The following is a 13,266-nucleotide window of genomic DNA, read 5'->3' as shown; positions in this document are numbered from 1 at the left end:
AAATCAAATGTTGTAAAGTTATAAGTAACATGTAAAAATTGTGCACAAGTAGTTTTTAAACAAAAGAAAAGTTGTGACGGAAAATGTTACGAACATTTTCCTTTTTCCCGGAAGGGGGGGAAATGTTGTGCGCCAATTTTTGTATTAAAAGGTAAGTTAAAGTGAGGCCATTGAGCAATGTGATGAGACATCACTGTCATTGCTCAATGACCTAGTTAGATAGCAGGAAGGCAGCAGTTCTAGGAAGAACTGCTGGTTGCCACAGAGCGCGACACATCGCCGCGTTGTGTAAAGTGCAAACGCAGCATGTGTCGACACCGGCACCGGTAACTAGCACGGCCGTTGCTAGGACCGGTGGGCCTGCTGAATTAGCGCGATCGATTACTATAAATCGATTGCGTGGATGAAGCAGAGAGAGACTGAGTTGGGACTGCTAGCTCACTGTGTGGNTCCGCAAGCCGGAGAGTTTACCGCAGTGAGACGTAGCCGTGTAAAGAANGTTGTAAGGAACAGGAGCAATAAAGGACATTGTAACAAGTTTGAGCAAGGAACTTCTTCTAAATCACCCGATCCTCCTCGACATCCAACAGATTTTACATGTTTTTAACTAACTTCTCGGTCGATTTTTAGGATAAGAATTACGGGAGATGACTTACAAGGACCTGATGAGTCGGAATTCACGATAAAACGACTGACCAATCAGATTGCTCATTACTAGGAAAACAACGAATCAGATTTTATCATAGTGTAAAACAGCTAAATTTTACTCGTAGGCTAACAAAACGTGTAGTATACGTTAAAAGCATTTATATGAACACAATGAATGCAAAACAACAATGAAAAGGACACTTGCAAAATTGGTAGGTACAAAACGCGACTCGGAGTAGGAAATTCTTAAGTTTAGGTGATGACACAGTGGTTTGGACCGTAGTTTAACGTCTTTCCGGACGCTTGACAATGGGAGATACTACTGACAATACACGGTAATAAAATAAGATAACAAGAAAAAAATAGAGAAAAAAAAAGAACAATGTAAATCGGGTCAACCGGGGCTTACCATGGCTACGTTTACGGACGTGACACCTCCCCCCTTAACTTGATCGTGGGAGTGCAAAGCTTTCTGCGATTGGCGCTCTTGCACGGTGCGGATGTTGTCTGCTAGAATGGGGCATCTTCTTGCAATTTTGCCGACGTTGGTTCTTGGGTTGAATGATGTCCTTGATAATGGTTTTTGTGGATTCTCAGGGACTTATCGGCGTACCGTCAGAAGGCTTGGTTCCTCGGTAGGTTTTCTAAATTTTGCCAACAGAAGATGCGTGATGGAGCTCCACACCGCTCATAGCAGTTTTGCACTCCATCCAAAGATGGCGTGCAGCGCGTAACATCTGATGACAGTGTTGATGCAGGCCTGTAGTGCTTTGACCAGCATAAACACCATTATTACTCCAGCACTGGCTGATCCGAAGGTGACAAACTCTTGCCAAATCCGCTTAATGGCGTTGGTCGTTATGTGCTCCACGTCTGCTTCCTTAAGAAGTCCGGTCGGAGATATGGTGTTTTGCGGAACATAACGTTCAGTGGCTCCTCTGGCCATGGTATAAAGAAGTGCCGGTTTTTTTGCCGAGAACATCAGGTGGTCCTTTAAGTTGTCGAGGTCCGCCTGACTGTATATTCCCGAGGTAGCCAATGATCTTGCGTCTACGTATTTCCACGTAGACTTCTTTATCGGCTGTAGGTTTTGTGGTGCTAACGTTTTAACTGGTTTTGGCGACAGTTGATACCAGGTGTTGTCGATTAAATACATCGATGGCAACACTGATGTACACTCTCTGACCGTCCCCGTCCTGAGAAGGATGTGAGTCTTTGGCATGAGGAAGTAAGACACGTTTTGGTGGAAAACCGGAAATTCGTTATAACATTCGTCAGTGTGGCGTACCACAACGGCAACGGGTGCGCACTTTACAACATGCATTGACTCACCCGCCGTTACTGCCATGTAACCGAGCTGTTTCATCAAGTTGTACACAAACTCGTCAGGTACCAAACTGGCAAACACGAACAGATTTTTGAGGACCTGTTGTTCCAAAGCGCACTTCTGTTTTAACACGTCTTGGTACAGTGTTGTTACTTGCTGACGAACGTGCTTTTCAACGTATAGAAACTTAGAGTTTACATACGTAAAAATGTCCAATTTATTTACTGAGAATTTCTTCCGCGTGAATATTTCGTCTGTTTGTGCTTTCAATACAAATAACTCTGGATGTTCCGTCTTGATAAGTTTATAACCGCAAACGGATTGCTCGCTGTGTCCTCCGGTCAACGAAAAGGTGATGTCGTCTGTTGTTACAGTGTATTCCTCCGGTGTATCCGGTGTTAGTGGAAGTAGCTTGACAGCTTTTCTTTCGTACAGGACATCGTACTGTTGAAACTTGCAGTCGCTGACCGGCAGTTCTGCCCGAAATGCGTTTCCATTTTTGTCGGTCAAACGGGACCCTTTTGACAGAGCGCAAGTGGTCTGGTCTCGCAAAATCACCCGATCCTGTGCCAGCTGAACCGTTGCTGTATACTCAAATATTAGTATTCTCACAGATTCCTGGACAACTACGTTGTCCCAGGTGCCGTAAGGATCCGAGTACTGTGTCCCGGAACACCAGCTGTCAAGTCCTATGGATCCTGCCAAAGTGATACTTTGATACGTTGTACTATTTAGGGTGAGTCCGTCCACTTGAACAGCGGGTGTTAGTGCCAGCATGCCCGTGGTATGTGCTGCCTGACACGTGTCCCTAGATAGATTTAGTAGATAAATCCTTCGCCCGTTTTGCACGACCGAGGTATGAGAGTGCATTCCACAATAGAAAATTGTCCAGTCTATTTCGACCCTGCACTGGATAACTTGTGTCCGATTATACTCGGACAACTGGAGCAGTTGCACAGTAATCTTGACAGGTGTTGCTTAAGCTGATGGCAAGTCGCAGTTTCCGACATTTAACAAGGAAAATGTGGTCACATTGGCCGCTGTTTTGCCGCAATCGTCTCCAAGAATTGCTGTCAACGGAAGAACCTGAAGTCCGACCAGGATAGTGAATAGCTCAAGTACCGTCGTTGTCGACATCTGCAACAGAAGCCCCGCCCAACTTAGCCTTTCGCAGCTTGTTCATATGGACGATTTTGGTCTGGTTTTGTATTTGAATTTTTACATTATTATTCGTCAACACTTCTAGGACCACATGCGGCCCTGTGTACTGATCATCAAACTTGGTGGTCGGTTCCTGCAACAAATACACCAAATCACCGATTTTGAGTTCCTGCGGGTGGATTATTTTGTTGTAATATTTTTTTAGCGCAACTTGGCGCTGTTCAAATTTTGTCCTGCTAGTTGCGTCACACGATTAATTCGATTTATTAGCTTCACGTAATAATCTAAGTACGTTTGATCCATGTTTTCCTCCAGAGAGGGATCAGCAGATGGTGTTCGGGCTGGTTTCCCAAACACTAGCTTGTGTGGGATAAACCGTGTTCCCTCGTGGTAACTCGTATTATAAGAGAACATCGACATGTCCAAGTACTCGTCTCACTCCTTCTCATTGATGACAAATTGTTTCAGAAATTCGGTAATAACGTGATGTGACCGCTCAAGGGATCCATTGGACTGCGGATAGAAAGCAGTAGTTCTGATCTATTTTATCCTGTATTTTCGTGCCAGGATTTTCAACAATGAGCTCGTAAAGTTGGTTCTTTGGTCGGTAAGTATAGTGCGTAGTGCCCCAAAGTAGGACAAGTAATACTTCCGGAAAGCCTCCGCGATATCGACCGATGTAGCGTTCACCAAGGGTGCCAGGACAAAAAACTTTGTTAACTAATTCTGTATCGTGAGGATATACCGATGTCCTTGCGCCGACGTTGCCAATGGTCCCATAATGTCCAGGGCGACCTTGTCAAACGCCGCATCTGAAGTATCGATCAGGAGCATAGGCTGCTTGTGTTTCACCCTGACGAGCTTCTTTAACTGGCAGTTTGTGCACCGCTGCAAAAACGCTTGCACTTGACTCTTCATGTTTTCCCAGTAGTACCGCTGCCGCAGGCGGTTATACGTTTTCGTGATCCCTTTGTGGCCGCCGACAGCTGATGCGTGACACTCTTCGATAATTGCTTCTCTTTCTGCAACCGAGGGAGTTCGGATTAAGCTTTTGCACACACAGATTTTGCAAGAGATGTCTTGGAATAGTCCGGATAGTCTTTCCTGAATGAGATGCCATGGTGTGCCATCTAGCACAGGTGTGCGTGCCATGCTGACTGTAGACAACTCCAGATCTCGTGCCACGTCCAGTAACGACTCCAAGGCCGCGTTTAGTATGTCGGGGTCTAAAACCGTGCTGTCTCGCTCCTTGATTGGTAGAGACCCAACACCTTGGTGCCGAGGGTGGTGACTCGTGCCCGTGCCAGAGTCAGGTCAGCAAGGTCAGGAAACCTTCCTGCCTCCTGCAGCTGTCGAGAACCGTCGTCGCACGGTGTCCTTCGCTGTGTAACAAAGACGCACAAGTTGTCTTTTCTCATAACCAAGTTGTCTCTGGTCTCAACAACAGTGAGTTCCTCTTGCCTCTTTGGTTCGCCCATGTGATATGGCACCGTCACCAGGTCAAACAGCTCTTCTTCCTCCTCGTACTCCCCTTCACCAGTGCTACCTTCTTTCTCTTCGGTACTGACTACGTCTTCGCTGTCATCTTCTTTCTCGTTTTTGAGTGCCTCCGAAGAAACAACTTCCATGGATGGCGACAATTCCGATACCCCGCAATCCCGGAAACTCCTACAGGGATTTTGCGGAGACAGTTCTTGCCGTGTACCCACACGCCCTGGTCCAGATGCTCTGAATATAGACTCATCAGATGAGCTCTCAGCTTCGTACGTTATTGGTAAAGCAGTTGCTACGAGCTCTGGTGGGTTCCGAGACAGTGCGTCCGCGTTGACATTGGCGGTACCGGCCTTCTACACGATTTTGTAGGTGTACTCCGCTAATTTCAACCTCCATTTAACAAGACGCGAAGTGAGATCCTTGACGGAGTGAAGCCACATTAGTGGTTTGTGATCTGTTACAAACGTGAACTCCCTTCCGTACAGGTCGGGGCGGTAATAATGCGCAGCGTACACTATAGCTAACAGTTCCCGCTCTACAGTGGAGTAACTTTTCTCGGCCGTGTTCAACAGCCTAGAGCAATAGGCTATCGGGAGATCCTTGCCAACCAGTCCTTGGCTGAGTACGGCTCCAATGGCATATCCCGATGCATCTGTTGTGACATTAAACGCTCTGGTAAAATCTGGATACTGAAGAACGGGTTCCTTGCACAGAGCGTCGCGCAACTGCGTGAACGCCTGCTCCTGGTTTGTTGTTTAGTTAAAACTGGCCTCTTTCGTTAGCAAGTCCGTCAGTGGTTTGGCCACTTTGGAGAACAGAGAGATGAATTTTTGATAGTAGCCGACAAATCCCAAGAACTGGCGGATTTCTTTAACGTTCCTTAGCTTAGGGAACCTCTTCACTGCTTCCAGCTTTTTTGGGTCCGGTTTGACACCTTCTTCACTGATTACATGTCCCAGGTACGCTACTTCTTTTCTCAGGAACTTGCACTTGTCCGGTTGCAAACGGAGGTTGGCCTGCCTCAGTCGCTGAACCAACTTGTTATACTTGATCTCGTGCTCTCGAAGTGAACGTGCGTAGAGGACGATATCGTCCAAATACACAAACACTTTGAGACCCTGTAGTCCGGCCAGGACGTGGTCCATGAGTCTTTGGAATGTTGCCGGTGCGTTGCGTAACCCGAATGGCATTCGATTAAATTCGTAATGACCATAGGGCGTCAAGAAAGCTGTCTTTGGTTTGTCCTCTGGGTCCATAAAGATCTGGTAGAACCCCGACGCCAAATCAAACACCGAAAAGTACTTGGCTGACCCCAGTTGGTCCAGTATTTTAGTTCTGTTTGGTAACGGGTACGCGTCGCCGACCGTCTTCTCGTTAAGGTTTCGGTAATCGATCACCATCCGCCTTCTTGGGTTCCCCTGTGAGTCGGTTTTTTTCGGCACAATCCACAGTGAAGAATTGTAGGATGACAGAGATGGCTGGATGATCCTGTTCTTCAACAAATCAGCCGTTTGGTTACTGATTTCTTTGCGGTGTACTGGCGGAAACCTGTATTGTTTAGTATGTACAGGTATGTTGTCCACAGTTATAATTTTGTGTGCTAGGACATCCGTATGTCCCAAGGGTTCTCCGGGCAGATGGAAGCAATCAGCGATCGTACTTATCAATTCCTCTACATTTTTCCTTTCCTCTGAATTCAGGTGTTCCAATTTCAGTAGCTGTCTTACTCGATTGCTGCGGTCACGTGGTTCACAGTTCACGCGGCAGGCGGTGGCGCTTGCGGGTGAACAGGAGACAGTAGCGTAATCAGAGAGGTTGGCACGTTCTTCTTTATGTTTTCCTTCAGATACAGACGTTAGTTCAGATACAATAACAGACTCAGATACAGACTCAGATGCAGACTCAAGAACAGATTTCGAAACAGACGCAGAAACAGTCACAGACACAGCTCCCTGCAGTTCACTTGAACCGACAGGTACTACAAAACAAACAGACTCAGATGCGGGCTCTTTGGCTACCGCCAGATGGACTTGACCGTTCGGTTCAGAGGTCCCAGAACTTTTCTGATGCAAATAGTTTCTCTCTTGACTAATTACTTGAAAATCTTCTAAGTCAACGGCAAGAACGGGCACGGTAACGTCTCGCTCCGTAGTGTTAATTATGTTGAAACATGTTTGACCCTTGATGTTTTTGACAATGGCGTCTCCTGCGTAAATCCCTCGTGGATATGGTATTCGTGGAAGAAATCCCTCAGATAATTTCTTGTTTGCCACTCTAGCGCAGACGGTGCCTGTTGCTCGCGCAGGGGCGACTACTGTATTTTTAATGATAAATGGGATTCGAAAATTGCTGAACAGAAACTCCTCGCGATTGTAATCTATGGCAGCCCCATGTTCTCGCATAAAGAACATGATTATTCCATCCAGACCCGATTATTCCATCCTCAATTATTGGAAAGTCGTCTGTCACTACATGAAAAGGTACCTCTATGTCAAAGATTGTTATTAAAGCGACTTCTCTGGTAACTACTGGCTGATTGGATATTCCAGGTATCTTGATGATTCTGGTGTAGTCGATGCCCACGTCCTGACGTAGCGTACCAGCCTTTATCACGTTGATTTGTGAGCCCGTGTCCAGCATTAGTCTTGCGCTGTCCCTGAAGCATCCGGAACTGACGCGAACGTTGGGTGCATAAACCGTAGGTTGGTATTGAATCATGCCAATTCGACGATTGTCGTGCTGATTGTCGGACGCTCTTTTGATGTTTCCGCTAGGCTGGCGTCCTTCTCTGTTGGGCCACTGTTTTTGTTTCCCTGTTTTCTCGCGTTGTTTTGTTTCTTTAGTTCACAACTGAATGACATGTGCCCAGATTTCTTGCAATAATTGCAAATAATATTGGACCTGTGGCTCTGGGGTGTTGCTACTGGCGGCTGAGCTTGAACCTCTTTAGGTGGTGTAAGTCTGCCGTCGTGCCTGTGCCAATTATTTTGATTGTGCCAGCACCGTTTTGGTGTGTGGCCTGGTTTCTTGCACAGACTGCAAGGCGCTCGTTGAGCGAGTGTAATGTTGGCTGCGGTCGTCCTGTTTCTGTTTTGAGTACGGGCGCGCTCGGCATTCCGTTTGTTCTGCTGGTTTATTCTTATTAACGCGCCATAGGTTTCCGTGAGCGTTGTGCAGTGTTCCTTCTTGAGGGGTAATCGGTACTCTGATGATAACCCGTTGATAAAGCACTCCAGAGTTTCACTGTCTATCTCTTTTATTGAAGAATGCTCGCCGCACCTTAGCTTCTTCTTCTATGATAGCGTGGCGCAAATCCTTGGTGCAATTAATATAATCGAGCACGTGCTCGTCCGGCTTCTTGGTTTAGTTGGCAAGAGCACCCCAATAATAGTTAACTGTTCGGCAGGGCATGGAGGCAGTTTTCAGTATATCCTTCCATAGCCGTTCCATAATTGTTACTGTTTCATCCTCGACAACAAGATAAGCATGGCCCAGAAGCTTCATCCGGATTAGCCTTACCAAGTTAGCTTCCGCTTCCATGCTTACTGAGGATGGTAGCATTTCTAATGCTCTTTTGCAGGCTCTTGCAAACTGCAATACTGATATATTGTGCCCATTGAACTGAGGAATGGTGTCAACAATTTCTTTTAGCTTCATATGTGGCGTAGGAAGTTGCCAAAAATGATCGGCGGCAGGAGTTCGATTTCTCCTTAACTCTCGATTGAGTAATTCTATCTCTGCCTGCAAGGTATCAATGTCCGTTGATGCTCTGGAAAAGCTCGCACCATGACGGAAGATTAGCTCGGGTTGCTCGCTCGCGTCGAGGACCCGGAACCTTCGTGGTGTATCCATTTCTTGTAATCTTGCGAGTTGGTTCTGTACTTCTATTTGGGCGTGTTCCGTTTGACCACAGTACGATTCGACACCGATCGATTCGACACCAAATTATTCGACACCNCCGTAGATAGAATACAAGTTGTTATTAACACAGAGAATAGAAAAGTTACATACATGTAACTCGCACGACGAGTCGACCAATGAACGGCACGGATTGTACACATGGCCGGTGGAACATGTAAACCGAGCCTAACTTAACACGCCCCTCTCAATTCGTACGTGAACAATAAGACTTCTACTACTTCAACCCCATGATTTCTACACACTTATGATGCTTAACCTTTGGCAGTGCTTTTGTTAACACATCCGCAGCCATATTTGTGGTGGGAACATGTTTCAAACGGAACTTGTTCTCTTTGATGGCCTGTCGCACAAAATGGTGTCTTATATCTATATGTTTTGTGCGCGAATGCATTACAGGGTTTGTCGCCAAACTAATAGCGCCGCAGTTATCACACAGAACGTTAACGTCTGTTAACTCTTCGAATCCAAGCTCTGACATGACTGACTGAAGATAGATTGTTTCCTTGGTAGCCTCTGACAGTGCCATGTACTCCGCTTCGGTCGATGACAGGGCTACCGTACGTTGTTTCAACGATCGCCAACTAACGGCTGCGCCGCACAGCAAGAAAACGTAGCCCGTATACGATCTTCGATCTTTCTGACATCCTCCCCAGTCAGCATCGGTATAGCCCACAATCGAATCCGGGGAATGCCTGAAACACAGACCAAGGTCAATAGTGCCACGTAGGTACCTCAAAACCCTCTTTGCGGCATCCCAATGTTCTTCCGTATGGTTATGGTTGAACTGTCCGAGATAGCTAGTTACATAAGCAATGTCTGGTCGTGTAGCTACGGCCAGATATGTCAAGGCTCCTACGAGTTGTTGATAAGGTCTTTTTGTACCTTTATCAACCCGTGTTACTTCAGGTAAACTTTTCTTAGCACTGGGCTCAGCTGGGGTCGACACTGGGTTCGCCTGTTCCATACCAAAGCGTTTCAAAATGGTCATTATATACCCTCCTTGTGACAGTTTAATCCCATCTCGAGTTTGGTCAATTTCTATTCCGAGACAGTTCCTAGCTTTACCCAAGTTTTTGATTTCTATCTCGTTAGATAGCCTTCCTATTACGTCTTCGGTCCACTCTGGATCTTCCGAGGCAAGTAAAATATCATCAACGTACACCAGCGCTAATGAAAGCTTTCCTTTATGTTTAGACATGTAAAGACACGGGTCCGCTTCGGTTGGCTTGAGTCCAAGCTTCCTCAAGAGTTTGTCCAGGCAGATATTCCACTGTCTTCCAGCTTGACGGAGACCGTATAGGGCCCGTACAAGTAAACACACTTTATTTCCACTTTGTATACTGTTCAACATGTTCGCTGCCTTAGTGCCTAAGAGGTTTCTTCCGTTTCTTTGTATGATTTCTTTCAATACTAAGTTGAGTGTCTCAGGAACCTCCATGTACACTTGTTCGTCTAAATGACTGTTTAAATATGCTGTCACTGCATCAATGTGATATACTGTCATTCTTTGGCGTGCAGAAATAGCCGCCAGCAGTCGCAACGATTCGAGTCTAGCAACGGGTGCAAAACTTTGTTCAAAATCAACTCCCGGTTGTTGACTGAACCCCCTTGCTACCAGTCTCACTTTTCTACGATGTACAGTACCGTCCGAACGTAGCTTGTTTGTCAAGACAAACCTACTGCCTATGACCTTTTCTGTAGTGGGTCTATCAACAATCTTCCACGTGTTTCTTGCTAATATGTTGTTAACCTCGTGCACCATAGCATCCTTCCACTCCTTTGCGTATGGTCCTTTGATTGCGTCGCTCATTGAGACTTCTGTTGTACCCAATAACACCTGTATGACGTTTGCTTCGTCACGTACCTCGTTCCTCTCTTGATAACTTCGTGTTTCTCTCACATTCTGCTCCACGTCACTGCGTTCTTCTTCTTCTTCGTCTGTTTCGTCATTAGTATTTATATCAGGATTTAAACTTTCTTCCTGGTTGTCGACAGACGAATTTGACCTACTTCGCAAATGATATAGCTTCCTAGGCCGACCTCGTGACCCTGTNATTTACATGTAAACACGTATATATGGACATATATACACGTATAATTTCCGCACAACACCTAGCGAATGGCTCCAATGACCGAATATATATTTATTAGTTTAGAAACTACAGAGCCGGAAAAGATTCTTTAATTGTTTAAAATATTCTAAGTCCCAAAAAAACTAAATATTTTAAGTCCTGACTGGAAAATATTAAAAGATTTTAAGTTCTAACTGAAAGTAATTAAAATATTCTACGTCCTGACTGGAAAAAATTAAAAAATTCTAAGTTCTAACTGGAAGTAATTAAAATATTCTAAGTCCCGACACGAAAAAAATTGAAATATTCTAAGTCCCGACTGAAAAGAATTATTCCGAACTGATGTTTTCGCGAAGCGAACTAAACAGGATGAATCTCAGAGACAGACTGTGTGTCCGGACCGGTCGCTCCGGCCGTTTATATAGCGTCCCAAATACGCTAACACTGCACGGTCCAACGGGTCCAGCGGTCACCGGCACCTGGTCAACGGTCCGGCGGCCGCCAACGGTCCGCGGTCCCACGCGTCCCTTATCTCGGCGAATGCCGTATCTCTACTTCGGGCCGTCTGCTCGGCCAAGCCAGTGACCCTAGTCCCTCATAAGCGAACTTTGCCGTGGGAACACTTCGCGCACAAATATTACAGAATATTTTACGTTTTGCCTAAATTACCTAAATATTAATTAAAAGGTTAACTGTACATTTAAGACTACTGAACTAATTTACAAAACGCTAATAATGCTAATTGTTTAACTATTATACAGGTCGATAGATATATATGCGGTTACAATAACAAAGCAGAATGTAATTTTTATGGCAGAATTATAAAAACGTAAATTATAGAAACTATTATAATAATGTAGAATTAAGTAATAAAGACATAGGGTAATTGTTAGCAGAGCGTGGTTGAAAAGAAAGTGTACTGGTATTCTCCTGAGCAAGATCACATTTAATGATAACAGGCGTACACCGTAGATAGAATACAGGTTGTTAATAATACAGAGAATAGACAGATTACGTATCGATAACTCGCACGGCGAGTCGACCAATGAACGGCACGGATTGTACACATGGCCGGTGGAACATGTAAACCGAGCCTAACTTAACACGCCCCTCTCAATTCGTACGTGAATAATAAGACTTTTACTATTTCAACCCCATGATTCCTACACACTTATGATGCTTAACCCTTGGCAGTGCTTTTGTTAACACATCCGCAGCCATATTTGTAGTGGGAACATGTTTCAAACGGAACTTGTTCTCTTTGATGGCCTGTCGCACAAAATGGTGTCTTATATCTATATGTTTCGTGCGCGAATGCATTACAGGGTTTGTCGCCAAACTAATAGCGCCGCAGTTATCACACAGAACGTTAATGTCTGTTAACTTTTTGAATCCGAGCTCTGACACGACTGACTGAAGATAGATTGTTTCTTTGGCAGCCTCTGACAGTGCCATGTACTCCGCTTCGGTCGATGACAGGGCTACCGTACGTTGTTTCAACGATCGCCAACTAACGGCTGCGCCGCACAGCAAGAAAACGTAGCCCGTATACGATCTTCGATCTTTCTGACATCCTCTCCAGTCAGCATCGGTATAGCCCACAATCGGATCTGGGGAATGCCTGAAACACAGACCAAGGTCAATAGTGCCACGTAGGTACCTCAAAACCCTCTTTGCGGCACCCCAATGTTCTTCCGTATGGTTATGGTTGAACTGTCCGAGATAGCTAGTTACATAAGCAATGTCTGGTCGTGTAGCTACGGCCAGATATGTCAAGGCTCCTACGAGTTGTTGATAAGGTCTTTTTGTACCTTTATCAACCCGTGTTACTTCAGGTAAATTTTTCTTAGCACTGGGTTCAGCTGGGGTCGACACTGGGTTCGCCTGTTCCATACCAAAGCGTTTCAAAATGGTCATTATATATCCTCCTTGTGACAGTTTAATTCCATCTCGAGTTTGGTCACTTTCTATTCCGAGACAGTTCCTAGCTTTACCCAAGTTTTTGATTTCTATCTCGTTAGATAGCCTTCCTATTATGTCTTCGGTCCATTCTGAATCTTCCGAGGCAAGTAAAATATCATCAACGTACACCAGCGCTAATGAAAGCTTTCCTTTATGTTTAGACATGTAAAGACACGGGTCCGCTTCGGTTGGCTTGAGTCCAAGCTTCCTCAAGAGTTTGTCCAGGCAGATATTCCACTGTCTTCCAGCTTGACGGAGACCGTATAAGGCCCGTACAAGTAAACACACTTTATTTCCACTTTGTATATTGTTCAACATGTTCGCTGCTTTAGTGCCTAAGGGGTTTCTCCCGTTTTTTTGTATGATTTCTTTCAATACTAAGTCGAGTGTCTCAGGAACCTCCATGTACACTTGTTCGTCTAAATGACTGTTTAAATATGCTGTCACTGCATCAATGTGATATACTGTCATTCTTTGGCGTGCAGAAATAGCCGCCAGCAGTCGCAACGATTCGAGTCTAGCAACGGGTGCAAAACTTTGTTCAAAATCAACTCCCGGTTGTTGACTGAACCCCCTTGCTACCAGTCTCACTTTTCTACGATGTACAGTACCGTCCGAACGTAGCTTGTTTGTCAAGACAAACCTACTGCCTATGACCTTTTCTGTAGTGGGTCTATCAAC

The sequence above is a fragment of the Pseudomyrmex gracilis genome, unplaced genomic scaffold (genome assembly GCF_002006095.1).
Source record: "Pseudomyrmex gracilis isolate BER0280 unplaced genomic scaffold, ASM200609v1 scaffold_670, whole genome shotgun sequence".
In the NCBI taxonomy this organism is placed as follows: Eukaryota; Metazoa; Arthropoda; class Insecta; order Hymenoptera; family Formicidae; genus Pseudomyrmex; species Pseudomyrmex gracilis.
Note: the sequence above shows the minus strand (reverse complement) of the source record.